Here is a 27,247-nt window from a genome sequence, read left to right on the forward strand (position 1 = left end):
TACCACCATCCAGCCCTTTTTTTCATACTTAATTATCTTATCGTTGGCTTACTCTGTTTGAATTTGGGGGGCTTAAAGGTTTAGGTGAAGCGGTTTTTAAGCACAGCTGCCTCATCGATAGACAAAACCTAAATCATAACCGTGTTCGGTTAGCATCAGAAAGAAAGTACAAACTTGCATTCGTATAGCGCCTTTTGCCACCTCAGGACGTTCCAACATGCTTCACAGCCAATTAAGTACTTTTTGAAGTGTGGTCACTGTTTTAATGTGGGAAACGCGGCAGCCAATTTGCACACAGCAAGCTCCCACAAACAGCAATGTGATAATGACCAGATAATCTGTTTTAGTGATGTTTGTTGTAGATTGAGGAATAAATATTGGCCAGGACAGTGAGGGGGTGGGGAAACTACCCCTGCTCATCCTCGAAATAGTGCCATGGGATCTTTTACGTTCAACTGAGGGGGAAAATAGGGCCTTGGTTTAACGTCTCGTCCAAAAGACGGCACTTCCAACAGTGCAGCACTCCCTCGGCATCGATTTTGTGTTTAAGCCGCTGGAGTGGAAATTCTTAAACACAACAAGAACATGAATTTAAATGTGGCATATGACTCCCGTGGCACTGATTCGCAAAGACAAACAACTACCTGGCCAAGATGGCACTGGGAATGAGTCACACGGAAATCACGGGTGGTATGCTTGGTGGGTTAGTTCACCAATGTGCTGCAGTAGGCTACCACCCTATATTGGACAATTAAAACAAAATTTAAATCAGTAGTTATGTAATACTTTAGTGTGCAATTTAAACAACACCACAATTTCAAAATTCTCAACCTTGTTTACAAATCCCTCCATGGCCTCGCCCCTATCTCTACTCTCTAACTTCACAAAACGCGCGCGCGCCCCCCTCACCCCCCCCAATATATCTGTGCTCCTCAAATTCTACCCTCGAGCACACCTGATTATAATTGCTCAACCATTGGCAGCCGTGCTTTCAGCTACCTCGGCCTCAAGCTCTGGAACTCCCTGCCTAAACCTTTCTACCTCTCTTTACTCCTTTAAGACACTCCTTAAACCTACCTCTTTGGCCAAGCTTTTGGTCATCTAATTTCTTCTCATGTGGCTCGGTGTCAAATTTATTTGTTTTGTCTTATAACACTGCTGTGAAATGCCTTGGGATGTTTTACTACATTAAAAGTTATTATTTAAATGGAGAAAGATTGCCAAGTGCTGCAGTACAGCAGGACCTGGGGGTACTTGTACATGAAACACAAAAGGTTAGTATGCAGGTACAGCAAGTGATCAGGAAGGCCAACGGTATCTTGGCCTTTATTGCAAAGGGGATGGAGTATAAAAGCAGGGAAGTCTTGCTACAGTTATACAGGGTATTGGTGGGGCCACACCTGGAATACTGCGGGCAGTTTTGGTTTACATATTTACGAAAGGATATACTTGCTTTGGAGGCAGTCCAGAGAAGGTTCACTAGGTTGATTCCGGAGATGAGGGGGTTGACTTATGAGGAAAGGTTTAGTAGGTTGGAATTCAGAAGAATGAGAGGTGATCTTATCGAAACATATAAGATTATGAGGGAGCTTGACAAGGTGGATGCAGAGAGGATGTTTCCACTTATGGGGGAGACTAGAACTAGAGGACATGAACTTAGAATAAGGGGCTGCCCATTTAAAACTGAGATGAGAAATTTCTTCTCTCAGAGGGTTGTAAGTCTGTGGAATTCGCTGCCTCAGAGAGCTATGGAAGCCGAGACATTGAATAAATTTAAGACAAAAAAAAATAGACAGTTTCTTAAACGATAAGGGAGTAAAGGGTTATGGGGAGCGGGCAGGGAAGTGGACCGGAGTCCATGATCGGATCAGCCATGATCGTATTAAATGGCGGAGCAGGCTCGAGGGGCCATATGGCCTACTCCTGCTCCTATTTATGTTGTTATAAATACAAGTTGTTGTTAAATGAAGCAAGCTGGCCTCAGTAAAAGTGACCATGAAACTGTCAGATTGTCGTAAAAACCCAACCAGTTCACTAATGTCCTTTAGGGAAGAGAAGCTGCCGCCCTTACCCAATCTGGGCTATCTGTGACTCCAATCACACACCAACGTGGTTGACTCTTCACTACCCTCTGAAGTGGCCTAGCGAGCCACTCACTCAGTCATATCAAAACTGCTACATCGCTGACTGCAGCAGCTCAAAGAGAAGGCCCACTACCACCTTCCCAGGGCAACTAGCGATACCCTCACACCGAGAATGGGGGAAAAAAGCTGGCACTCTGAAAAAATACTTTTTAACCGAATTGAAATCTGCCATTTAAACCATACGTTACACTATATAACCAGCATAAATCATTGTGGAACAGTTAGCTCCTGCCAGGTAGTAATCCATTCACTTATTAAGACAGCCAGCACACTCGTCTCTCCAACCTTTGCCTTAGGTTACGATTAAATAAACTAGTTTGGGGCCAGTTTATGAAGAGCCAGTGAACTACCTCGCCCATCACCATGCCTTTAAGTGGCACTGGGAGAGGCAAAGCCCAGGTGTCACCACACAAGAGAAGGGGGTGGGGGGGGGGGGGTGGAATATAAAAAGGGGGAAATCACTTTGGGTGATTTCAGTATGGCACTTACGAGGCCTGGAACTGGTCACCTGGCCAATCAAAAGGCAGACAATTGATTGCCTAGTGACACCACACCATAAATAATAATAAGGCCCATTAGCTTGAATGCAATAAGTCACCCTTCTTGTTACATCACCTCTAATTGCTCACACCACTACCATCACCTCCCCGTGCAGTACATACACAACCACCGGTGTACAACCATCACTTCATCCCAATACTACAGTCAACCACAGAATGCACTCTCCAGACAACTATGGTTTGGAAGGGAGGGGCTACAATTGCATCACTGGACATTTTGCCATATTTCAAGCTGATGTAGTACACAGAGGTCACACACCAATCGTAATTACATTGTTGACTATTTAAAAAAATTGGAAAATATTAATGTTTTAAAAAACTGACTCTGCATCAACTCTGGTGGCATTTGAGAGAAATGCAATCACATCTTTTCCCTTAAAAATAAGATTAAAAAACTTGGCCAAGTAATTTTTGAAAGATAATTTGGCTATGGAGACAATCAATTGAAATCACAGCCCATTTATGCACAATGGAAGAAATTGTTATATTCCATAATTACTGTAAAACATGGAATTCAGTTCAGAATAGCCAATGGTGTTAATTAAACCAGTTGTAAATCACTGGGCCTGGTGTACTTTAAAAACATAGAAACATTGAAACATAGAAAATAGGAGCAGGGGTAGGCTATTCGGCCCTTCGAGCCTGCACCGCCATTCAATATGATCATGGCTGATCATAAATTAGCAGTTATAACTGAGTGTTCATCTGGTTCCATGCAAGCAATCAAATCCAGTTCACATCCTACCATGGCAAGTTGAGAAACTGAATTAAATAAAACTGGTGGCGAGTGTGTGCTTGGCCACTTATTGCCCTCCAGGGAAGTGGATCTCCTGCCACCTTACCTGACTGACGTGGTTGACTGTTAACAGCCCGAGGTCAGTGTCTTCAAATCTCAAGAACATTTAAAATAGTGATCAATGTGTGATCTGCGACCACGTGTGCCGGATTTACCATCATACTCTGTGCAACCACGCGAAAACCCAAGAAATACGAGTTTAGATGAGGTAGTTTAAAACTTTTTTTTTAACGTGGGCCTGTACAAATCTAAAAAAGGACATGGAAATCACCCCCCCCCCCTCCCCAAAATAAGTGCTATTCTTAAATACAATTCAACCATTACTAAATTTAGGTTTCATTTCCGTTTTAAGAACTCGAGGCGTTTCTGTGTAAGAAGTGTTTAAAAGTTTCAACCCAGCTAATAACCTGTGCACAGGACAGAGAGATGGGCAAAGTCCACCCGCTTGGTCAAAATGTCCTTAAAACACACACACTCGGCTTACACCAACCAACACTCTGGGCTAATTCTCCGCCGGATTCAAGAGCACTGGAATTGGACTAAATTCAGCATCTCTCCCCCACCCTCCCTCCTCCCTCCTCAGACCCAGCCAGCCCTGCCTATCTGCATTGCAGGGCCCGGCACCGCTGGTGAAATCAATGGGCGTTAGTTCGTGTCTTTTTTTCCCCATTTCCACCCCCGCCACCCACCCATACATACATACACCACCAAATCTTGCCCTACCTCCTCCTTTGGTGTGCGAAAGAGTGACGGTCAAACGACCAGCGGGTCCCCAACCCAAAATCTGCCGCTTTCCAGACGTAACGTTCGCTTATCGATTACAGGTGGGGGCGGCCTTTTCCCTTTCCCCTTCGACGCTGGGGGGAGGGAGGGAGAAACTTGACACGCCTCTTGCCGGGAAATGGTGTTCCCCCTCTAGAGAGGGGGGCCGGGGGGCTCCGAACGTCCGCCCTCCACAGCGTTCGAATGGAACGTGGAGTCCATACATAGTGTTCCAATGGAACGTCGAGTCGATACAGTGTTCGAATGGAACGCCGAGTCGATACATAGTATTCCAATGGAACGCCGACTTGATACAGTGTTCCAATGGAACTCCGAGTCGATACATAGTGTTCCACTGGAACGTGGTGTATCAAAGCTGACAAAGCGCTGTGTGAATTTCACATCACACACACACACACAAACTTACTGGGGGATTATTCACATTAAAATTCTTTCTAAAATCAACCAAAAAAAGCTCTCACCCGCGAACTCTTTTGCCCCCCCCCGGGTGGCCGTTTAGGATTGTGTGTGTGTGTGTGCCGGAGTCCTCGTTTGGAATCCTCAATGTTTAGGTCCGTCCCTCTTTGTCGCGGCTGGCTGCAGCGGATAAGCAAACATTGAGGACGTGGGGGGAAGAGAAGGGCAGGAAAGCGAAACGAAGCCGGGGTGGCTAGGAGGTGTGAGAAGTGTGTTTTTTTTTTAAAACGCGAAGGATGGGTCAACATCAAATAGATTCCCGCTGGCTCGGCCTCACTGTAAAACTGACCGGGGCGTTTGTCAATTTCACACAGCCGAGCCCTTTCTCTATCTGTGGGGCACGGTGGTCATGTAATTACATGGAGGGTGGAGGCTGTTGTGATAAATGCAATCGTGCTAATCTAGTTTTGTTGTAATCGTCCTTTAAAACTTTGAATTTTCCCCAACGATAAATTATTAAAAAAAAACAAATTAAGTCCACATGACTGTTCTTTTGACGTCTGTAGCGACGGACTGCCGTTTCCTGGTTGGATTTTTTTTAAAAACGTTGCGTCGAGAGCTCGGGAATTTACCACCCAGGGACGTCACTACCTGGATTTAAATCCTGGGTAAACCCCAACAGACCAGTGGCAAGCGTCTTTTTATTTTGCCTTTAAATTAATGAATTAACAGCAGCAGTCACACAGTCCGATAAACAAATCAAGGCGCAGGCTGTGGGACACACACACCCACCCTCTTCCTGAAATTTCGCTTACCACGCGTGTGTCTGTGTGTATATATAAATAACAAAGTAGCAGGGTTTCTTGATGAATTGACTAAAAATACGTAAAATATATATAGACGGGAATTTAAGAAATGCAGTTCTCACCGTGGCCTCCGCTCTTTCTCTGGCCTGCTTTCAGTTGGCAAATGGCACCACGTGAGCTCGCTTCAATCGTCATTTCTTTCCGAAAATACAACGAGCATGTTTCTGACAGATTCTGTCAGCAAAAGATAATTTGGAACAAAGTTCATCAAGCTGGCTTTAAAAAGGCAAAATCACTATCCCCAATTAAAGTGAGCATACAATTCATACCTGGTGAGGGGTTAAGTTTCTAATATTTTTTAAACTTTTAAGAGACTAGAGAAGCTGTTCTCCTTGCAGCAGAGAAGGTTCAGGGGAGATTGATTAGAGGTGTTCAAACTCGAGGGTTTTGATGAGAGTAAATTCTGACGAAAGGTCATCGATCTAAAACATTAACTCTGTTTCTCTCCACAGATGCTGCCTGACCTGCTGAATATTTCCAGCATTTCCTGTTTTAATTTCCGATTTCCAGTCTCTGCAGTTTTTCACTTTTGTTTTTAAAAAAGGGAACCAGAAGACACAGATTTAAGTTAATTGGCAAAAGAACCAGAGGCCAGATGAGATTTTTTTTTACTCAGCAAGTTATGATCTGGAATGCCCTGCCTCAGGGTGGTGGGAACAGATTCAATGTTGTCCTGAAAGTTGCCGTCAACGCATCATTATCATAGGCAGTCCCTCCTAAGGATGACTTGCTTCCATGCCAAAAAGGGATGAGTTCACAGGTGTTTCAATGAAGGACCTAATATTCCAGATCCTAAACTACATCCTGAAGGGTGGAAGATGCCTGTGCGTAGATTTTTTTAACGTGTGGTGACCGTTGCACACCAGCCACCACACGGGCTTGACAGAGCTAGGTCTTGGTCCAGTGGCAAGGATTACCCAAGACGACTGGAGACCAGCTCTGCTGCACAGACCTAGTGCGTATACATATTTCAGTGTGGGCTAGCCCGTGCTGCCCCTGGGTCCTCGCCGCTTCTGGGCCCCAAACTCATGCCTCTCCTGGGCCCCGGTCACTTTCCTCTACAAACTCTAGCCACTCCTTTGCCCCTCCTGCTGTGCCTGCCCGCGCTGCAATCCAGGACACATAACCCTGGGGAATAACACAACACAATGGTGAGGCTAATAATGCTCACCATTATTTATGCCCAAATGCTGCAGTAACTTCAGGCTAGGGAAGATGCGCGATTAAACACAGAAATCCCAAAGTTGCTGTCTGAGATGTGCCATCGCCATTGGCCTCGTGAAAATGGCACCTTGCTCTCTGCCTGACCATTGACATGCGTTGAATCGCGTGAAGTTGCCAAGAATTACAAAGTATTTACAGCACACAGAAACAGACCATTCGGCCCAACAGGTGTATGTTGGTGTTTATGCGCCACACAAACCTCCTCCCACCCTTCCTCATTCTGGCTAGAATAGACTGGCGAATGATACTTAAAGGGTTGACAGTGGCTAGGCAATGGCAAACATTTATAGATTACATGGATGAACTTCAACAATTGTACATCCCTGTCTGGAGTAAAAATAAAACGGAAGGTGGCTCAACCGCGGCTAACAAAGGAAATTAAGGAAGAGGCAAATAAATTGGCCAGAAAAGCAGCAAACCTGAGGACTGGGAGAAATTTATAATTCAGCAGAGGAGGACAAAGGGTTTAATTAGGAGGGGGAATATAGAGTATGAGAGGAAGTTTGCTGGAAACATAAAAACTGACTGCAAAAGCTTCTATAGATATGTGAAGAGAAAAAGATTAGTGAAGACAAACGTAGATCCCTTGCAGTCAGATTCAGGTGAATTTATAATGGGGAACAAAGAAATGGCAGACCAGCTGAACAAATACTTTGGTTCTGTCTTCATGAAGGAAGGCACAAATAACCTTCCGGAAATACTAGGGGACCGAGAGTCTAGTGACAAGGAGGAACTGAAGGAAATCCTTATTAGGCATGAAACTGTGTTGAGGAAATTGATGGGATTGAAGGCCGATAAATCCCCAGGGCCTGATAGTCTGCATCCCAGAGTACTTAAGGAAGTGGCCCTAGAAATAATGGATGCATTGGTGATCATTTTCCAACAGTTTATCAACTCTGGATCAGTTCCTATGAACGGATAATTATAGACCGGTTAGCCTGACATCAGTAGTGGGGAAAATGTTGGAATCAATTATTAAAGATGAAATATCAACGCATTTGGAAAGCAGTGACAGGATCGGTCCAAGTCAGCATGGATTTATGAAAAGGAAATCATACTTGACAAATCTTCTAGAATTTTTTGAGGGTGTAACTAGTAGAGCGGACAAGGGAGAACCAGTGGATGTGGTGTATTTGGACTTTCAAAAGATTTTTGACAAGGTCCTACACAAGAGATTGGTGTGCAAAATTAAAGCACATGGTATTGAGGGTAATGTACTGACGTGGATAGAGAACTGGTTGGCAGACAGTCAGGATAAATGGGTCCTTTTCAGAATGGCAGGCAGTGACTAGTGGGGTGCCACAGGGCTCAGTGCTGGGACCCCAGCCATTTACAACGTACATTAATGATTTAGATGAAGGAATTGAGTGTAGTATCTCCAAGTTTGCAGATGACACTAAGCTGGGTGGCGGTATGAGCTGTGAGGAGGATGCTAAGAGGCTGCAGGGTGACTTGGACAGGTTAGGTGAGTGGGCACATGCATGGCAGATGCAATATAATGTGGATAAATGTGAGGTTATCCACTTTGGGACAAAAACACGAAGGCAGAATATTATCTGAATGGCGGCAGATTAGGAAAAAGGGAGGTGCAACAAGACCTGGGTGTCATGGTACATCAGTCATTGAAAGTTGGCATGCAGGTACAGCAGGTGAAGAAGACAAATGGTATGTTGGCCTTCATAGCTAGGGGATTTGAGTATAGGTGCAGTTGTACAGGCCTTGGTGAGGCCTCACCTGGAATATTGTGTTCAGTTTTAGTCTCCTAATCGGAGGAAGGACGTTCTTGCTATTGAGGGAGTGCAGCGAAGGTTCACCAGACTGATTCCCGGTATGGCAGGACTGACATATGAGGAGAGACTGGCCTTTATTCACTGGAGTTTAGAAGGATGAGAGGGAATCCCATAGAAACATATAAAATTCTGACGGGACTAGACAGGTTAGATGCAGGAAGAATGTTCCCGATGTTGAGGAAGTTCAGAACCAGGGGACACAGTCTAAGGATAAGGAGTAAACCATTTAGGACTGAGATGAAGAGAAACTTCTTTACTCAGAGAGTTGTTAACCTGTGGAATTCCCTACCGCAGAAAGTTGTTGATGCCAGTTCATTGGATATATTCAAGAGGGAGTTAGATATGGCCCTTACGGCTAAAGGGATCAAGGGGTATGGAGAGGAAGCAGGAAAGGGGCAGCCATGATCTTATTGAATGGTGTGCAGGCTCGAAGGGCCAAATGGCCTACTCCTGCACCCAGTTTCTATGTTTCTATGTTTCTAACCCCATTGACTCCAGGGACTTGAGCACAAAATATCTAGGCTGACACTCCAGTACAATGCTGAGGGAGTGCCGCACTGTTGGAGGTGTCATCTTTTGGATGAGACGTTAAACCAAGGCCCCGGCTGCTCTCTCAGGTGGACGTAAAAGATCCCATAGCACTTGATTGGGAGAATCGCCCTTCTCTCTTAACAAGCCCGGATTCAACAGACGGATACCTTGGATAAGTTTCAATGACTTTAATTCCAACACGTGAAGGGGAGCATCTCACTACTCAGCCGCCTGAGAGAGGATCTCCAATGAGCTGTTCAAATTGCACCTTAATTATACACATTTGGCACATGAGTGTCCTCGTGGACAGACCTTAACAGTGACGTGATTGGTTGTACCAACGCATGATCAAATACCCATTTGTTCCCTTCTTCCAGGTGTCACTTGCCTTATATTGTTATATGATAATATTAGTTCCTCTTTGGATGTTCTTTATTGCTCCCTTGAGCCTGAGGTCAACGAGTGGTCATTTTGTGTACATCTGATTCTAAGCATACCTTTTGCTTAGCCAGCTCAGGGCCTCCATAATAGCCAGATAACATCTTTGATATTCAATCTTGCTCTTGCAATCCCCCCTTTTGGCCTTTGGCTATATACCCCAAGATAGGCCAATGTGCCGTCCCCTCATTATTTCATCCAAAGAGGAAGTGATATTGTCAGCTTAATCCGTCCATCTGGGTGACCAAGCCCTTACCTTCGGATGGCTTCTTGTATCTCTTTCCCTTTACACACCATTTACCTGTTTTATAGATTTTTCCTTCGATACTAAAGGTTTTGTTTCTTCTAAGGCTTTTATGGGGGCCTGAGCTATGGCTTTCCTCGCCTGTCATTTACATCTCCAACATAATTCAATCAACAATACCATTAAAACTACACATTGCACAATCACCAATACATGGGATATTATTCTTATCCAGGAGTGCACCTGCACGTTTAGTCCAAAGTTCCAAAGCTTTGCATACCAGGGTTGGTTTGCCAACATTTCTTTAGTGTCCTTCTGGAGTTTGTTGATTTTCTTCATCAGGATGATGTACTTCTGCCATTGTTCATGGATGTCCTGTTCCAACTTAGTTTGTTCTTCACTAAGTTTGGGTATATGTCGTCCTTGTGGTTCCTCGAAACCTTTATACCCTGCATTGATAGTATCCACTGCCATCCCATTGACGGACTCTCCTTTCAATTCCGGACATATGCTATATCCCTGAATATCGACGACTTCTTTTGGCGCAAATCAGAAGTCGGTGATCATGATAGGGCAGTGGGTAACTCCCCCCACCATCATGTTGACCGCCGTGGTGCTCACACACCATTCTTCCTTTCCTTGTGAGGCTGCAGTCGTTTCGGAGTCCAGTGTCAGTAGTGTGACACTCAACACACATCCTTCTGTTCAGCCATATCCACAGTCGTTATTATTGTGGTCTGGGTGCTCTTGGCATAAAACAACTTGATTATTCTTATAACAATCTTTAACATAGACACCTTTGGTATTGTTTCCCTTTTTAGTTACGTAATGGTGCAATTTATGATACCGCACATGGGTCTGATTCCTTATTTCTCCTATATTGCTTACTTGGTACAATGTGTTTCCCTTTGTCACGTCGTATTGTGCTGTTGATAACACAAACACTATTATATTCTAATGTCCGGTTACACACCTGCTCTTAGGGACCCAGGCAAGGCTACTTCTCCGGACCTCACAGGCTTGGGTATCATTCTTGCCCAATGTCCATTCAGCAAATACATCATTGGTTATCCAATCCGGCACCTCCCCATTCTGGAGTTGTTCTAGGTTATGTTCCACTGTATTGAGCATCCAAGCCCCATATCCTGCACAAACTATCTCGGCCGCCATTCTTTTACTCATAGTTTGTCCAGCCTGGTTTACCAAATTTATTGTTTTTGCATGGTCCCATAATGTATGGGCAACCTGTAGCAGTTCCCATTCCGCTCCGTCCCCTAGCTGGGCCTGCATTTTCTTGTTATCATCTCCCCTTTCTAGCCATCCTTTTAAGGTCTGTGTGAGGGTGATGACCTGCTCTCCTATTATTTGAAGATCTATTGTATTAACCATCGCAACGCCCACCGTGTTTCCCACGCCCACCATTTCTAATATTCCTCTCTATCTCCTCCCACCTTTCCCGTTTTTGTTCGGCTTTTTTATGTTGAACTTCATAGTCTTGGATTCGGGCCCCTCAAGGGCTCTTAGGGCTAGGTTTTTATATAAGCTTATAGTTTTCTTACTACAAAACAGTGGGATTGTTATATCCGTTAGGTTTAACAATACCGTAATTACCCTTTGGCGTACCCCGAAGTGAATTTTGTCTTTCGTTCTTTTTATTACTAATCCTCTGCTTGCCCCCTGTCATGTTTGGGCATCCTGGGGGTTCTGGGGTCATTGTGGTTGGGGCCATTGTGGTGGTTGGGATCTCTATCTTACACATGAACATTCCCCATAAGGAACCATTACCGCATTGTGATTCCCTGATGGGTATGGGGGTAGTCCCCTCTGCCTCTCTGGTGAGGTTACATCTTACCCACACACACTTGTGTGGATTTCCTTGGTCCGAGCTATTCACGCATGTCCATGATTGGTTCTGCCATGGGTGTTCCTTATCCGGGCTTGTCCATTCCACTTCAAGTCACCCCCTTTGGTATTTTCCGCAAAAGATTGAGTTTGTAGTGGAAATATTTCCTTGATAGCCATCTGGGCAACTTACTGCTCGGTCGTGGTATAAGATAGGGTTACCCAGTATTCCTCCTACTAGGACTAGGGTTCTGTAAAACACAACATGTTTTCCCGGTGATCACCGGTCAGTTAGGGTCTCGTTACACATAACGTTTTAACTGTGTCCAATGTTTCCACCGTCCAGTTCCACCTATCACCACGCACGCACATGTCGCTTACCATTATTACCTGGTGAGGGCATGTCCATTTTGGTGAGAATCCTGGTTTTTCGGCGTTTATTTTTACCATTACCTTCCTCCCAACCTGTGGTATCTGAGTCTTTTGTTCCTTGGTGCCAGTTTCCAAGTCTTTGATCACTTGCTGATCCCTGGCATGTGCCTTCAGATGGTGTAATTGTTTACATAATTCCATCATAAATCTCCTTACTCGGTCCGGTAGGGTCTGACATCATCACTCCCCGTCACTGGAACCTCAGATAATCTCATTGCCCTTCCTGTCATTAGTTCAAAAGGTGTGAGTCCGGTGGTCCGGTTTGGGGTCGCCCTGAACTTCATTAAAATCTGGGGCAGCATATCTACCCATCCCTTTCCTGTCTCATCAATCACCTTGGCCAATGCGTTCTTCAGGGTCCTATTCGTTCATTCTACTAATCCGGATGATAGGGAATATGGAATTTCTGCCTGATTCCCAGTAGGGCGCATGCTTGTTTCATTACTTTACCTGTGAAGTGTGTATCCTTATCTGAATCTATCTGTAGGGGCATTCTCCACCTAGGTATAATTTCTTCAGCTAATATTCTAGCCACCGTCTCAGCTGAGTAATTTCTAGTTGCGAATGCTTCTACTCATTTTGTGAATTGATCTATTATAACCAAACAATACGTTTTTCCCTGGTGATTGAGCAGTGGGCCCGTGAAGTCTATCTGCAGGTTTTCCCATGCTCCCTTCGGTCAGGGTTGGTGTCCCATTCTGACCTTTATTTTCCCACCTGGATTATGCTTTGCGCATGTTAAGCACTTCCTACAGTAATTTTCTATATTTCTTCCCATTCCCTTCCACCACCAGCATCGGGACGTTGAACTCGTCATGCTGGTCTTACCTGTATGCACATACCCGTGGTATATACTCAACAGGTTTTGTCGTATACACTCTGGGGCTACTACATTACAATCTTTCTTCCAGATTCCGTTCACGCCTTGTTTAGCTCCCTGTCTTTTCCATTCATCTTTTTCCTCCCTCCTGTACTTTAAACATATTTACTTCTTCCGGCCCAAGCGCACAGGCACTAATTTTAGCCCGTAGGCCCCCTGCTTCTGCCGCTCACTTAGCTGCCTCATCCCCCCATGCATTCCCTTGCTGATGTCTGTCAGTGATTTTCTTATGGGCTTTGATCTTTATTACTGCACATTCCTGGGGCTGGAGGGAAGCCTTTACCAGTTCCTTAACTATGTTCTCGTGTCGAATTGGTCCTCCCCCCGATGTCATATAACCTCACCGACTCCAGGCTACCATATAATCATGGACCACCCCAAACGCATATCGGCTGTCTGTATATATATTTACCCTTTTACCTTTTGCCTGTTTGAGGGCTTCCGTTAGGGTGACTAATTCGGCACTTGGGCCAAGAGGCTCCCTTCTAACTGCCCTACTCCCCATGTTTGCCCTTCACCATCTACTACCGCCCACCCCGTTCGGGGCGTTCCGTCCATGTACCGACGGGACCCGTGAACGTAAAGGTCCATGTCTGCTCCCTCGAGTGGCTCTTCCTTTATCGAGCTACTTTGCTCTGCCCCCTCTATCGGGTTACATTCATGATCCTGGCCTTCCGTAATGATCCATCCTGCGGGGTTGTTACCGCTATCTTTTACAATCGTTACTGTGCCGCTTGGGGTTATTAGTACCCTTCTTGCAATTGACACTGTTCTCAGTCTCCCCATGTTTAGTAGCTCTACCAGAGTATGCTGCTTATGTAGGATAATTTGTCCTGACATTACTATGGGTTCATTAATTCTGACTGCCCAGGCTGCACAGGTCAGGAGCAGCTACACATTGAGAAAATCCTGCAGCTACACGTTGTTGCATAGTAGAGTAATACGCCACCAGTCGTTGCCTGTCCCCATGTTGCTGGGTCACTACTGCATTATAGTGGTTTTTGCTGTGGTGATTATAAATGTGGAAGGGCTTATTCCGGTCTGGTAATCCCAGGGCGGGGGCACTCATAAGGGCCTGTTTCAGCTGTTGAAACTCTGCTTCTTGTTTGAAGCCCCAGTCTACCAGCTCTTGGGAGGGCTTTCCCCCTTTTACCAAATCTTGTATGGGCTGAGCCATTTCTGCATATCCCGGGATAAAGTTTCAACAGTAATTAACCAGTCCTAATACCTGTCTGACTCCCTTTATGGTCCCTGGCTTTGGCATCATCCTAATGGCCTCCTTCCTATTCTCGAGCATCTGCCTTTTCCCTTGGGTTACTATGTACCCTAGGTACGTGACTTGGCCCTTTCCTATCTGGGCCTTTTTTGGGTTAGCTTTTAGCCCTGCTTGTTGTAGGGCCCCAAGCCAGCACGTGCTGTTTCTCCGTGGTGGATGCTATAAGAATATCATTCACATATTGCACGAGGGTACTTCCTTCTCCTACATCTATTGACTCTACGACCCCAGCCAGCATCTGGTGGAATATACTCAGGCTTTTATGGAATCCTTGGGGCATTCTAGTCCATGTATACTGCTTTCCTCTTACAGTGAAGGCGAGCTTCCCTTGTGATTCCTTGTCTAAGGGTATGGCCCAAAATCCATTTGCTATATCCAATACAGTGAATATTTTATGTTTCGGGCGCAGGCCATTGAAAATCGTTGTCGGGCTGGCCACTATCAGGTGCTCCCGGGGTGTAACTTTATTTAAGGTGGTATAATCTATAGTCAGCCTATATGAGGTATCTGGTTTATTTACTGGCCATACTGGTGAGTTGGTCGTAGCTATTGTTTGTCTCACCACCCCTTGCCTTTCCAATTCTTTCACTATCTGAAGGACAGCTGCTTCAGTGTTGGGCTTCAGCGGGTATTGCCGGTGGGCTTTATGTTCTGAGCCTGGAATCTTGACTGGCTCGGGACCTACCAACCCACAGTCCTTCTTGTGTTGGGCTCATAGGGCAGGGTATAACTGACATATACTTCCCCGGGCACCCTTTGTTTCCCAGTCGGAATCTATTGGACGGATCCCAGCCACCCACTGCTGCTGATGGCCCAGGTGGTTAAATTTACACTGAGTTTGGTGCTTGTCTCCCCAGACTACTCAGTTACACTGGGGGTCTATTAGTACCCCTATTTCCCTTAATGTTTCTATTCCTAATATGGTGCCTTCGGGATTGGGGCAGCATCAAAATTGGGTGGGTAGTATTATCCCCTGTACTTCCAATAGTACATTTCACTTAAAATTGCCTTTCTGTTACCTCCTCCCACTCCTTGTATGCTGATCATTTCCTTGGTACGGGGTAAGTCTAGATTAGTTATGGATATTGATACTCCCGTGTCTATCAGCATCTCGCACTGCCGGCCCCCTAACACTGCACTAACAAACATTCTTGGGTCCTCTCTTTATGGTCCCACATCTTCACTGGGGGCCAGTAACCCCTATTGAGTGGCTGCCAACCGTAGCATACTTATGATGTCCTCGTTAGAAAGCGTCTCTTGCGGGGGGGGGATGGCTGCAGAGACCGCTGAGCTTCTCTAAGGAGCGCTACCACTTCTCCCCTGATCAGGGGTGGTTCTCCTCCTGGGACTCCCCTAATCTGTCCGGGTCCCTGTCCTTCCGCTCCTCCCCCGTTAGCCCAGCATTTCCTCGCTGTATGGCCTAGTTTGTCACAGTTCTGGCACTTCGGCCTTGATTGTCCACCCCTCCCTTGAGCCCCTTTTTTCTGCTGGCACTCTCTCCTAAAGTGGCCTTCTTTTCCACAATTAAAACAAGTCAAGGGGGCTGTGCGTAGTTTTCCTTCCTCACTCGTTCCTTCCGCAGCTGCTGCCCCTGCGGCCGTGTGCGCTTATACCGTGGCTACTTTCCTTTTCTGAGTAGCATCCAACTCAGATGCCCATCTGGACAAGTCGTCATAGTTTTGCCTTGTGACTAGCCCTCTTTTTAATACGTCTTGGTGTACAGGACTCAACCCGTCTTTGTATATTTTTAGGATAGTTTGATTATCCCTGGTGGGGTTCAGTATTCCCGAGTACGCTTGGAAGCTCAACCATTTCCGCTCTGCATAGTCATGTGCGGACTCCCCCTTGTTTTGAGTGACCCCCATGATTATTCCCCAGTTTATGGGTATTGCTCCTGCTACCCGAGTTACCTCTGCTTTAAATGCCTGATATTCTGCCTCCGACTGTGCAACAGTGGGGGCTATCATCGCACACCAAGTGCCGTCCCAACTGTTGCCACATTTATTCAGTCATTTTTGCTCTTACTAACACTTCCACATCTCGGTTGTGAAGGCTGTGGCATATTCTTATTTCCCATATTTTCTGCTAAAGCCCTTCAGTACTTCATCTCCTCTCTAACTTGGGTAACATTTGTAATAACTTCAATGTGTCCCCGGGTGTCAGTGACACAAAGGTGGTTTTTATCCGAGGCGCCACGGTGGGTTTTGCGGGCGCACCCAGGTTGCCTCTGGCAGCCGGTACCGCTAGGACAGCTGGGGTACCGGGTACAGATTCTACCTTGATCGAGGCTGCCCGTACTGCCTGGTATGGGGGAGGCCCACCTTCTCTTCCCCAATCGTCATAGTCTGGATTATATTTGCGAGCCTCATCGGCCAACTCACCCCACTCTGGTCTCCCACTATTCTTGATTTATTTACTTAAAAGTTCCAGTGGGGGATATATTTGTACCGGTGCAGGCAGTGGGATAGGTGGCGCTGTAGGTCACCCAATTACTGCTGCACATGTTGTACCATTCCTATTGCTTACTTCCACCTCTTCCATCTTTTTTATTTTCACTTTTAGTTCCTGTATTATCTTATCCTTTCTTTCCATCTCTTTATTTTGTTCCCGATAGCAGGCTAATAGTACCATATGAGCCCGGTCTCCTTTATTTCTTGGCTGGTACTCCCACCACTTTGCCTGCTTCTCCAGTGGGTCATCTGGTTGCCAAATCTTTTTCTTCATTCCCTCAATTAGTTTCATGTTTTTATCTGCTCGCATTTTCCCTATAGATCCCTCGGCTCCCCAGTCATATTTGCTGGCCATTTCCAAGATCACTAAGGAGCTACCTTTCCCTTAGTGGGCTATTCTTGTACCTCCATCGCGTCTCCTGACTGATACTTATTCATTAGTTGACCACGTAAGAGACTTAAGAGCCTACTCATAGCCCAAGTCGTCCTTATTCCTTGGTCTCCGACCTCTCCGAGGCACATTTATTTGTTCTTTCTACAGATTTCCTCCTTTCCTGTAAACAGTGTAACAGCTCTAACTTATAGGTGGTATTTAAAAAGTACTCACCCCAACAGCTGTCACATCGTTTCGGGTCAGCAAGTCTGTATCCTGAAAACTACGCCAATTGATGGGGAGAATCGCCCTTCTTCTCTCTTAACAAGCCCGGATTCAACAGACGGACACCTTGAATGAGTTTCAATGACTTTAATTCCAACATGTGAAGGGGGAGCATCTCACTTCTCAGCCCCTGAGAGAGGGTCTCCAATGAGCTGTTCAATTTGCACCTTAGTTATACAAGTTTTGGCACATGAGTGTCCTCGTGGACAGACGTTAACGGTGATGTGATTGGTTGTACCAATACATGATCAAATACCCATTTGTTTCCTTCTTCCAGGTGTCACTCGCCCTATATCATTATATGATGATATTAGTTCCTCTTTGGATGTTCTTTATTGCTCCCTTGAGCCTGAAGTCAATGAGTGGTCATTTTGTGTACATGTGGTTCTAAGCATACCTTTTGTTTAGCCAGCTCAGATCCTCCATAATAGCCAGATAACATCTTTGATATTCAATCTTGCTCTTGCAACACTATTTCGAAGAAGAGCAGGGGAGTTATCCCCGGTGTCCTGGCCAATATTTATCCCTCAATCAACATAACGAAAAAAAACAGATTACCTGGTCATTATCACATTGCTGTTTGTGGGAGCTTGCTATGAGCAAATTGGCTGCCGCGTTCCTACATTACAACAGTGACTACACTCCAAAAAGTACTTCATTGGCTGTAAAACACTTTGAGTCGTCTGATGGTCATGAAAGGCGCTATAGAAATGCAAGTCTTTCTTTCTTTATTCATTTCTCCCTCATGTGCTTACCTAGCCTCCCCTTTAATGCATCGATACTATTCACCTCAACCACATTCTCGCCACTCTCTGGGTAAAGAAGTTTCTCCTGAATTCCTTATTGGATTTATTTTAGTGACTATTTGGGTACACTCGTGGGATGGGTCCCATTAAGTGAGTGCCTATTTCAAGTCTTTATGTGGCTCGTCAGCGGTCCAGCGAATCATCACAGGCCAGGGAGGAGCGGGTAGATTTTTGTGAATACGGGTGGCCAGCACAGGTCTTCCCGAGCATGAAGCCACCACCAAGGTAGAGGCGAAGCGGAGTCAGTGTGGTGAGGTTAAGGTTAATTGCCCTTTAGTCATCATCTGATGCGGATGAAGCTTTATTGGCCCTGAAATTCCCGCGGGCATTTTAGAGAAAAAATATGCACCTACCTTAAGCTGGTGCCCACGTTGGACCTTCCGATGCTGTGGCCTCCTTCGACTGCGATTTGCAGCACGTGCACGTTGATGTGTGCGCGGGCCTCAAGCTGGAGTCACATGACTCTGGGCAGCCAATCAGATAAGGTATCATAGTAATAGGAGTTCCGCATAGTAATAGAATGCGAAGCACCCAAAACACAGCCCCAAACACCCAAAACACTAATAAAAAATAGAAAATAATTACACTACATTCATTTAAATTAACGTTATTAATGTCTTAAAAAAAAAAATTTCCCGATTTTTAAAAAAGTTTAAAAAAATAAACTTACCGTTGGGGGGAGGAGTTTTAATGATAAAATTTGTTTTAATAACTTTATTTTTATATGTTTTTGTGTTTTTTAAAACACTTGCGCCAGTAAAAGTAAGTTATGCGCCTGCTTTTTCAGGCGCAAGATTTTTGAGGACATTTGTAAGCATAAATATCGGAAATTTACACTTACAAGTGTCCTCGCTCCCGATCTGGCTACGATCTGTCAAGCCAGAAACTTGACAGATTGGAAATACCGGTTTCCAGCACATACGCATTGCGCGCAGGAAACCGGCATTTGAAATGCCATCCTGGGTCCGTAGGAACTCTGTACGGACCGGGGAGGCCGGAATTTCAGGTCCATTTTAACAGACGCGCGTTATTATAACAAACAATACATCAATCAGAACGAACAAATAACCAACCAGGTACATCAACAGCAACTATTTACACTCACACCTCTGTGTGAAGTCCGACCTGGTCCCACACCCACGTCGAGGCTTAGGTAGTGAAATCTCGGACAATTTTTGGATAGTGCAGTCTCTTCGACTGTTTCTCGAGGTGGTTCTCCTCAGTGTCCCTTTTGACATCGTCAACTTGGATAATTTTCCCGTGGCCCCTGATCCCTTGGAATGGGGGCAACTTCCTACCTGGGGTAACCCGAGTTGATTACCACTGTTGGTTGCGTTCAAATCATCTTTACTTTCGCCTGGTAATGTCCTTGGTTGGGACAGTCTGGTCAGCTCTGTAGGAGAGAGTCTGACTTTTGTCTGGGGCCCATCCCAGTTTGAACAGCCAATGGGTATGCAGATGGACCATTTTTCCTAGGTTTGTTATCCCCTATGGGAAGCATGATCGCCGCTGATCATATCTTATGATTGTCGCCCCTAGTTTTGGTCTCACCCACAAGTGGAAATATCTTGCCCACATCTATCCTATCAAACCCTTTCATAATCTGGAAGACCTCTATCGGGTCACCCCTCAGTCTTCTTAGCGAGGCTATTGTTTTCAAGATGCCTTCTGTAGCAATTTCTGGCAAAACCTGTCTACTGTCCGAGCTCTTTTATGCTCAACCACCCCACCCTCGGCCAGTCCTCGCTGGTCATCATCGACCTATGCTCCTTTAACTGGTTATTGATTCTCATGTTGCGACCCTGGTCAGAACCATACACTGCTTTCTTAGCTGTGCTAACTTGACTTATACCCTGCTTCTTCCATGACTCCCAGCTCATAACTGGACCTCTCACAACTAGCTCATAGTTGACCTTAGTTATCCTCGCTGCTCTACAACTGGACTTTGTGACAGTGCTGTCTCCTAATCTTTAATTTATTCTATATTGGGTTGATTTACCTTCTACGCTCTTGTTTCTTACCCAAGACCAGGACCCAATTTTCTGTCATGTATCTACAACTGATATCTCCACGTGTGTGCATTTGGACTGTTCCTCATGTTCCAGCACTATCTCTACCTTTCCTGTTTCAGGTCGTCTGTTCTCCCCTTCTTCTTACCAGCCTAAGCTGTTTTGGCCTGCCCCTTGTCCAGTACCATGCTTTCCTCGATCACTCCTCCTACACATTACTACTCCTCAGCCCCCTTCCATTTCTGCTGCTGTCACAGGTTTGAGTTCCTCCTCTATGAATACACAGCTTCCCTCTGTGCCTCTCCCCGCGCACCCCCCGCCCCCCCGCCAAAGGCAGTGGATGCTGGGACAATTGAAATTTTTAAGACTGCGATCGCTAGATTTTTGTTACGTAAAGTTATCCAGGGATATGGGGAAATGGTGTTGAGGTACAGGTCAGCCACAATCTAACTGAACGGTGGAACAGGCTGAATGGCCTACTCCTGTTCCTATGAATATTTATAGTGCATAATGCACCTAATGATCAATTTCCAGATCTGGCTTGACCAATCAGTGCTCTCCCTCTCTCTACCCTCTCCCAACTCAACTTCTGCTCTCTTAATTCCTGTTTATTGGCCCCATGCTAGCTGACGTCAATTGTTCCCTTTCCTCCAGCAACATCCCTCTCCCCTTCAAAATTGCTATCCAGCCCCTCCTTAAAAGACCCACTCTTGACTTATCTGCCCTCTTAATTATCTTCAACCTTCCTTCCCTCGCTAAGGTCCTTGAACATGCTTTGGCCTCTCAGCTCTGTTTCCATCTTTCTCGAAACTCCATGTTTGAACCTACCGATCTGCCTTCCGCATTCTCGCAGCACCAAGGTGGCTCTTGCAAAGTCCTGAATGATGTTCTCTGATGATCTTCTTTATCCCTCCTCATCCTTCTGGACCTACCTGTGGCAGTTTGACACTGTCGATCAGTTTATCTTACTCCGTTTTCCATTTCTATGGGACTGCCCCTACTTATCCACACGCAGCCACACACATCACCAGTTGTCTTTTGCCTCTCCAGCATTTTCATATTTGACGCTCCCCAAGCCCACAGGGATCAGTGTTGGGACCCCAACTATTTACAATCTATATAAATGACTTGGAAGAAGGGACTGAGTGTAACGTAGCCAAATTTGCTGATGATACAAAGATGGAAGGAAAAGCAATGTGTGGGGAGGACACAAAAAAATCTGCAAAAGGACATAGACAAGCTAAGTGAGTGGGAAAAAATGTGGCAGATGGAGTATAATGTCGGAGAGTGTGAGGTCATGCACTTTGGCAGAAAAAAAATCAAAGAGCAAGTTATTATTTAAATGGAGAAAGATTGCAAAGTGTCGCAGTACAGCGGGACCTGGGGGTACTTGTGCATGAAACACAAAAGGTTAGTGTGCAGGTACAGCAAGTGATCAGGAAGGCCAATGGTATCTTGACCTTTATTGCAAAGGGGATGGAGTATAAAAGCAGGGAAGTCTTGCTACAACTATATAAGGTATTGGTGAGGCCACACCTGGAATACTGCGTGCAATTTTGGTTTCCATATTTACGAAAGGATATACTTGCTTTGGAGGCAGTTCAAAGAAGGTTCACAAGGTTGATTCTGGGGATGAGGGGGTTGACTTATGAGCAAAGGTTGAGTAGGTTGGGCCTCTACTCATTGGAATTCAGAAGAACGAGAGGTGATCTTATCGAAACGTATAAGATTATGAGGGGGCTTGACAAGGTGGATGCAGAGAGGATGTTTCCACTGATGGGGGAAACTAGAACTAGAGGGCATGATCTTAGAATAAGCGGCCGCTCATTTAAAACAGAGATGAGGAGAAATTTCTTCTCTCAGAGGGTTGTGAATCTGTGGAATTCGCTGCCTGAGCTGTGAAAGCTGGGACATTGAATAAATTTAAGACAGAAATAGACAGTTTCTTAAATGATAAGGGGATAAGGGGTTATGGGGAGCGGGCGGGGAAGTGGAGCTGAGTCCATGATCGCATCAGCCATGATCGTATTAAATGGCGGAGCAGGCTCGAGGGGCCGTATGGCCTACTCCTGCTCCTATTTCTTATGTTCTTATGTTCTTTTGTCTTGGTTCTTTCTTTTTCTTGGTCCACATGCTGCTCCCTGGTGACATCATCTCCAGGCTTGAGGTTAGCCTCCACATGTTTGCTGATGTCACCTAACTCGACCTCGCCACCACTCTGCTTGACACCCTTCATGCTAACAGACTGCTCAACATCAAATCCTGGACAAGCCGCAACTTCCTGCAGCTCCACATTGGGAAGGTCAAAGCCATTTTCTTGGCCCCGTCTCGCTGATTCTAACCCCTCACTGGGTATTCCCTCTGGCTGACCAGACCATGTGGACAATAACATTGGCATAACATTTGATCTTGAGGGAAACTTTAAACCCCAGCTCCTATCTGTCACCAAGATTGCTTCCATCTACGCAATATTGACTGCCTTTGCCCCTACCTCAACCCTGTCACCACTGAAGCCCACATACATGTCTTTGTCACTTCCAGACTGAACTATTTCTTCTCCCCCCTTGATGGCCTCCCGTTGTCCAACCTTCATAGACTCCTTCACTGACTCACCATCACCCAACTTATTAAGTTTAAAATCTTCGACCTTGTCTATTAATTCCACCAGAGCCCTGCTCAACCCTGTCTTTGCAAGCTCCTCCAGCCCTAAAGTCCTCATGGATGGTCCATTCCATTGGTTCCGGCCTTGTAGTCAACCCTTCCTGGTGGCCCCACCATTAATGATAAAGCCTTTAGTTGCTTGAGCCATAGGGCTAGAACCACCACTTTATTTGCATGCTTAACGCCCACTTAACGCCCATTTTACCACTGAAATGATGTGTAATGCCCATATATTGCCTATTTTGGCACAAAATGGAAAATGGCGGGCTTTTTTAGAAAACTTATCGCCGAGCGTTACTTTCCCCATGTGGTTAACACTGGGAAAGAATATTACTGCCCGCCCACTTTCTTTGGGTGGAATCATCAGAATGGTCGAAATCAACGGCCATAATATTGCCCAGCGTTACTTTCCGCATGGAATTAACGCCGAGATTCAATAATACCGTCCACCCACTTTTTTTTGTGGTAAAGAGCACATTTGGTGAAACAAACGCCCAGGAGATCGCCCACCATCACCTTGCCACCTCGCACACATATCAGCCACAATATCGCTCACCCAACAACTGGCCTCAAAAAGTGGAGCTGTTCTGAACGAACGCCAGCGGAGTGGCTGGCATTTTAAAAATCCCACTCTTACGTGAGGAGCTGAAATCTGAACGATTTGCCTGAAAGAGCGTTGATGTGAGTGACAATGCTGACACACTGCTGTGTGTGCAGCTCAGACATCAATGGTGCCCATCACCTTGGTGACAGTTACAGTTTATGTTGATTGATGTTGTTATATGTAACCCTTTCATGTTAAGGAATCAACAGTGTGTAATGGTCCAGCTATCTGAGACAATGCGCAACAAGGTTATGTTCAATAACAAATATTTTATACCAACATTGGTCTGAAATCATAAGTATCACAGCCAATAACACCCAACCCCCGCCCACACCCCACTTTTCCCACCATTGACATCAATCACATGTTCAACATGTCCAGCAACACAGAATACAAAGGCAAAGCAGGATCGTGGTCCCCAACTCCCATACTTTGCAACAAATTATATACACCCAGATGGAGATATAACACAGCCATCACCTGCACACATGCACCTCACTTTCCTTCCCCCCTCCCCTTCTTCTCCGCACCTCTACCCCTTCCCCTCCTCGCTCCACGGCGTCTGGCTGAGGAGCTCCTCAGGCGATGCCTCAATGGGGGGGATGAAGGCAGATGTGGTTGTTGCATGGGTACGGGAGCGGGGAGTGCCGAGGGGGCAACATTCTCTGATGCAGAAGCAGGATCTTGGTCCTTGCTCTCATCTGTCGTTCGCAGTGGTGGTGCGGAACCTAGGGGTGGAGTGCCATGCTCGGGGACCACTGGGAGGCCTGTGCCAGCAGTGTTCCTAGCTATCGCATCCAGGGCCTCCGCTATCCGTGGAATGTACTCGGTCATGGTGGCCAGCTGTCGGGATATGACCCCAATGCTTCGATGAGCTGGTCACCAATGTCTACAGTCCTCCTGGACAACTGTACCATCTCTCCACTGTCATATGGCACTTGTGGAACAGACCTGCCGTGTCTACGGGACCTCCGCGGGGTCGGCGCTGTCCTGGGGACAAATAGGGTGACCTGTGGTGAGGTGCTTGGGGCCGATACCTCCAGAGTGGAGGCGGGAATGACTGGAGGAGCACTAGATGGCCTTGGGGTGGAATGGCTTCTGGAGCGTGGCTATGCAGGTTCCTCGAAATCCGTGCTCTCATCCATGGAGAACAGACCCAGCGGATTGACGGGCAAGAATCGGAGCTCCTCAGCACCAAATGTAGAATCATCCATCGACTCCTGCCCTGTGCCCGCACCTTCTGGCCTCTGTGGTCTTGCCTTGAGATGCACTGCTGGCTGAGCTGAAAAACACAAATTAGGTTATTAGAGGAGAAGGGGGTGCTGGGGTCACAAGGTGAGTCCAGCACTACACACAGCATATGCACAACAAAAGCACCACCTCTCTCAAAATCATCTCAGACATCACATTTCATAACCCTCAACACATTTGCATTCCAATGATTTTCATTAGGCCAGCATTATTTCTATGACACTTTTAGAAATCGTCTATCATATATGATTGTTTGGATATGAGTGGGTGTGGCATCTATTGAATTTACATCACGCAATGGTGTAAACTTTACTCATGTAGCATCACTTCAGGGTCTGCAGATGAGTCCGTGGCTGTCCGGGGGCTGCTTTCCCACAAGTGTGAGTACTCGCTCCTCCATTTCAGTGATGTCGCTGGGGACTGGTGGCCCCTCACCCTTTCGCCTCTGCACGGACCTCATCGTCGATAGGTTCTGCTGTAAAAGGTGACAGGACGACATGGCATGAGATCATTGCATGATATCAGTGCTAGGTACTGTCACAGCGACTGTAAGGGGTGGTTTTCAGGGGGTCAGCTTTCCCTTCTGAACTTATATGAGCGGTTCCGAATCGCTCCTACACCCTTGGTTCTAGACACTGGAATTTTGAAGGGACAGTGACAGACTTGGGCAGACAATCGGTTTCAAGGTAGGAAGCAGGTAGGAAAATGTCAAATTACAGCCTGTGGGAAAAAGAATACAGCTTAAACTCTAAATGGGGTAAAGAGGAGAATGCAGATACATTTACACAAGTTATCCCAGCCTCCCCCCTCCCAATTCCCCAAACAAACTAAGTTATAGCTCTGGGGGGTTCAGGGGCTATGCCCTTTTGACAGTTCCAACTCTGGGGTTCGCCTTAATTGCCCCTGGGGTTCGCCTTAGTTGTCCACGTTCTGTAGTCTGCACCCCTTGGTAGCGTGGGACCAGCTTGTAGAGTGGAAAAATCTTTGGTTTTTCTTCAGTTTTGTCGGGTTGGTTCCGGTTGACTGTTTGATTGGTCGCGATGGTCCGAAACTTTCCGATAGTCGTTTTGACAGCCTGTTTGCTGTCGTGGTGCTGTCCTTCTGGGTTTTAGAGATTCCTTTCGCTGATGTTTCGGGGTCCCACTTTTCGAGGCTGGTGTAGAACTTATGCAACGAGACTGCTAACTTAATAGTGTCTCTAGAAGCACACCTAACTGCCAGAACAGGCTCCAATTATACTAAAACAGGCTTCTTTATCTTCCATCAAATCTAGCTCAGCTCTTTGTTTCGATTTTGCAGCCCAGCTAACTGAAACTTGATTAAATGGTTTTAATCTGGTGTTAATAGGCTTTTCGAAGTTGGCGAGCTCTCCACTGTGCTAGTTTGGCCTGAGCCAGATATTTCTATGCCTGTTGAAAAGGTGTTGGAATATGTATGTGACATTTGGGTCCTCTGGGTGGGTGGATAAACAGTTCCCAGATAATTTGATTAGCTCCAATGTCCAAACTAGCCCTTTAGAGATTGACCCTACCCCTTTTCTTGCTGACCCAACATTCATCTTTTAAAAATCCCAAATTCGATTATAAAGTTCGTAGTTTCTTCTATGTGCACTTTAGGATTTCAAACTTTCTGGTAGATAGTTCCAAATTAAATTCCCTTTCCTATGAGTCCAAACACTGTGGGGGGGGGGGGTCTCCATGAATGCACCCCCTTTTATCCCCTGCAGGCTCGTCTCCCCCTTTAAAACTCATTTGTGTCCCGAAGGTTTTCCTTCCATTTTAAAAGTCCAGAAAAGGATTCTTCTCCTCTGCAGGGGAAAGGTACAAGGAATCTTTGAGAAATATTGATAAATTCTACATTCCCCCCTGTGATACCATATCACTTATGGTATCATCTTCCAGGTGAGCAAAGTTCCTGACTCCCAAGAGATAACCTTCCCCGTAAATTAACTAAATTAATACCCAAAATATGCATTACTCTTATGCAACATCACCATAGATACATGCTGTTCCCTTTACAGGAACAAACTTTTTACATTTACACCCTCCCAGCTTGGAGGGGGTTCCATCACTACAATTGCATTTCAGCACAGTTACATTCCATTTCAATTACATTATATTCACCAGCATGTAGGCAACGTACAACCACATTACAGAAGGAAAAAACATAAAATTAAACCTAAATATTACTGCAACGTTAACCTCAATTCTAAACTAAATCTTAAAAGGTAAAACGGTGCAGTCAGCTGCCTTAAACTTAAAATTAGAACTACGTACAATCGCCATCCGTCTCCGGGTGGCCAGGTTAATCCCTGTCAGGCCCATGCCTCGTACGGCCTGATAGCCGCCTGGATGCTAGGGTTTCCCCGCAGCCGGTGAGCTGGAGACCCTTGTCTCTGGGACAGCTCGTTGCTACTGCTCCTGTGAGACCCTCACCGCTGGAGGCGGCTGGCCGGGGGTCCCTACTCTGAACGACCTCTGTACTTCTGACCTTTGGCCTTCCCTCTTGGGCTGCCCTTCTCATTGGATAGAATCGCTGTGGCTCAGATGCCGGTGACCACGGTATCTTTGGCCGTGGTGTATGGAGGGTCCTTCTCACGGCTTCGG

At 46.0% G+C, this 27,247-nt stretch overlaps 1 protein-coding gene across 5 annotated transcripts in view; it reads right to left on the reverse strand.

Moving 5' to 3' along the window:
* LOC139278623 (GTPase KRas) overlaps positions 1-5,693 on the reverse strand; it is an 83,378-nt gene extending 77,685 nt beyond the window's left edge. The window contains exon 1 of one of the 5 annotated variants that reach the window (XM_070897622.1): positions 5,608-5,693. The gene's annotated coding sequence lies outside the window, so the exon portion shown is untranslated. Of the gene's footprint in view, positions 1-4,223; positions 4,505-4,744; positions 5,002-5,607 lie in introns of those variants that run through there. The other 4 variants (XM_070897621.1, XM_070897624.1, XM_070897620.1 and 1 more) reach the window with 4 other exon arrangements.
* Positions 5,694-27,247: the final 21,554 nt, after the last annotated feature.

The sequence above is a fragment of the Pristiophorus japonicus genome, chromosome 13 (genome assembly GCF_044704955.1).
Source record: "Pristiophorus japonicus isolate sPriJap1 chromosome 13, sPriJap1.hap1, whole genome shotgun sequence".
In the NCBI taxonomy this organism is placed as follows: Eukaryota; Metazoa; Chordata; class Chondrichthyes; family Pristiophoridae; genus Pristiophorus; species Pristiophorus japonicus.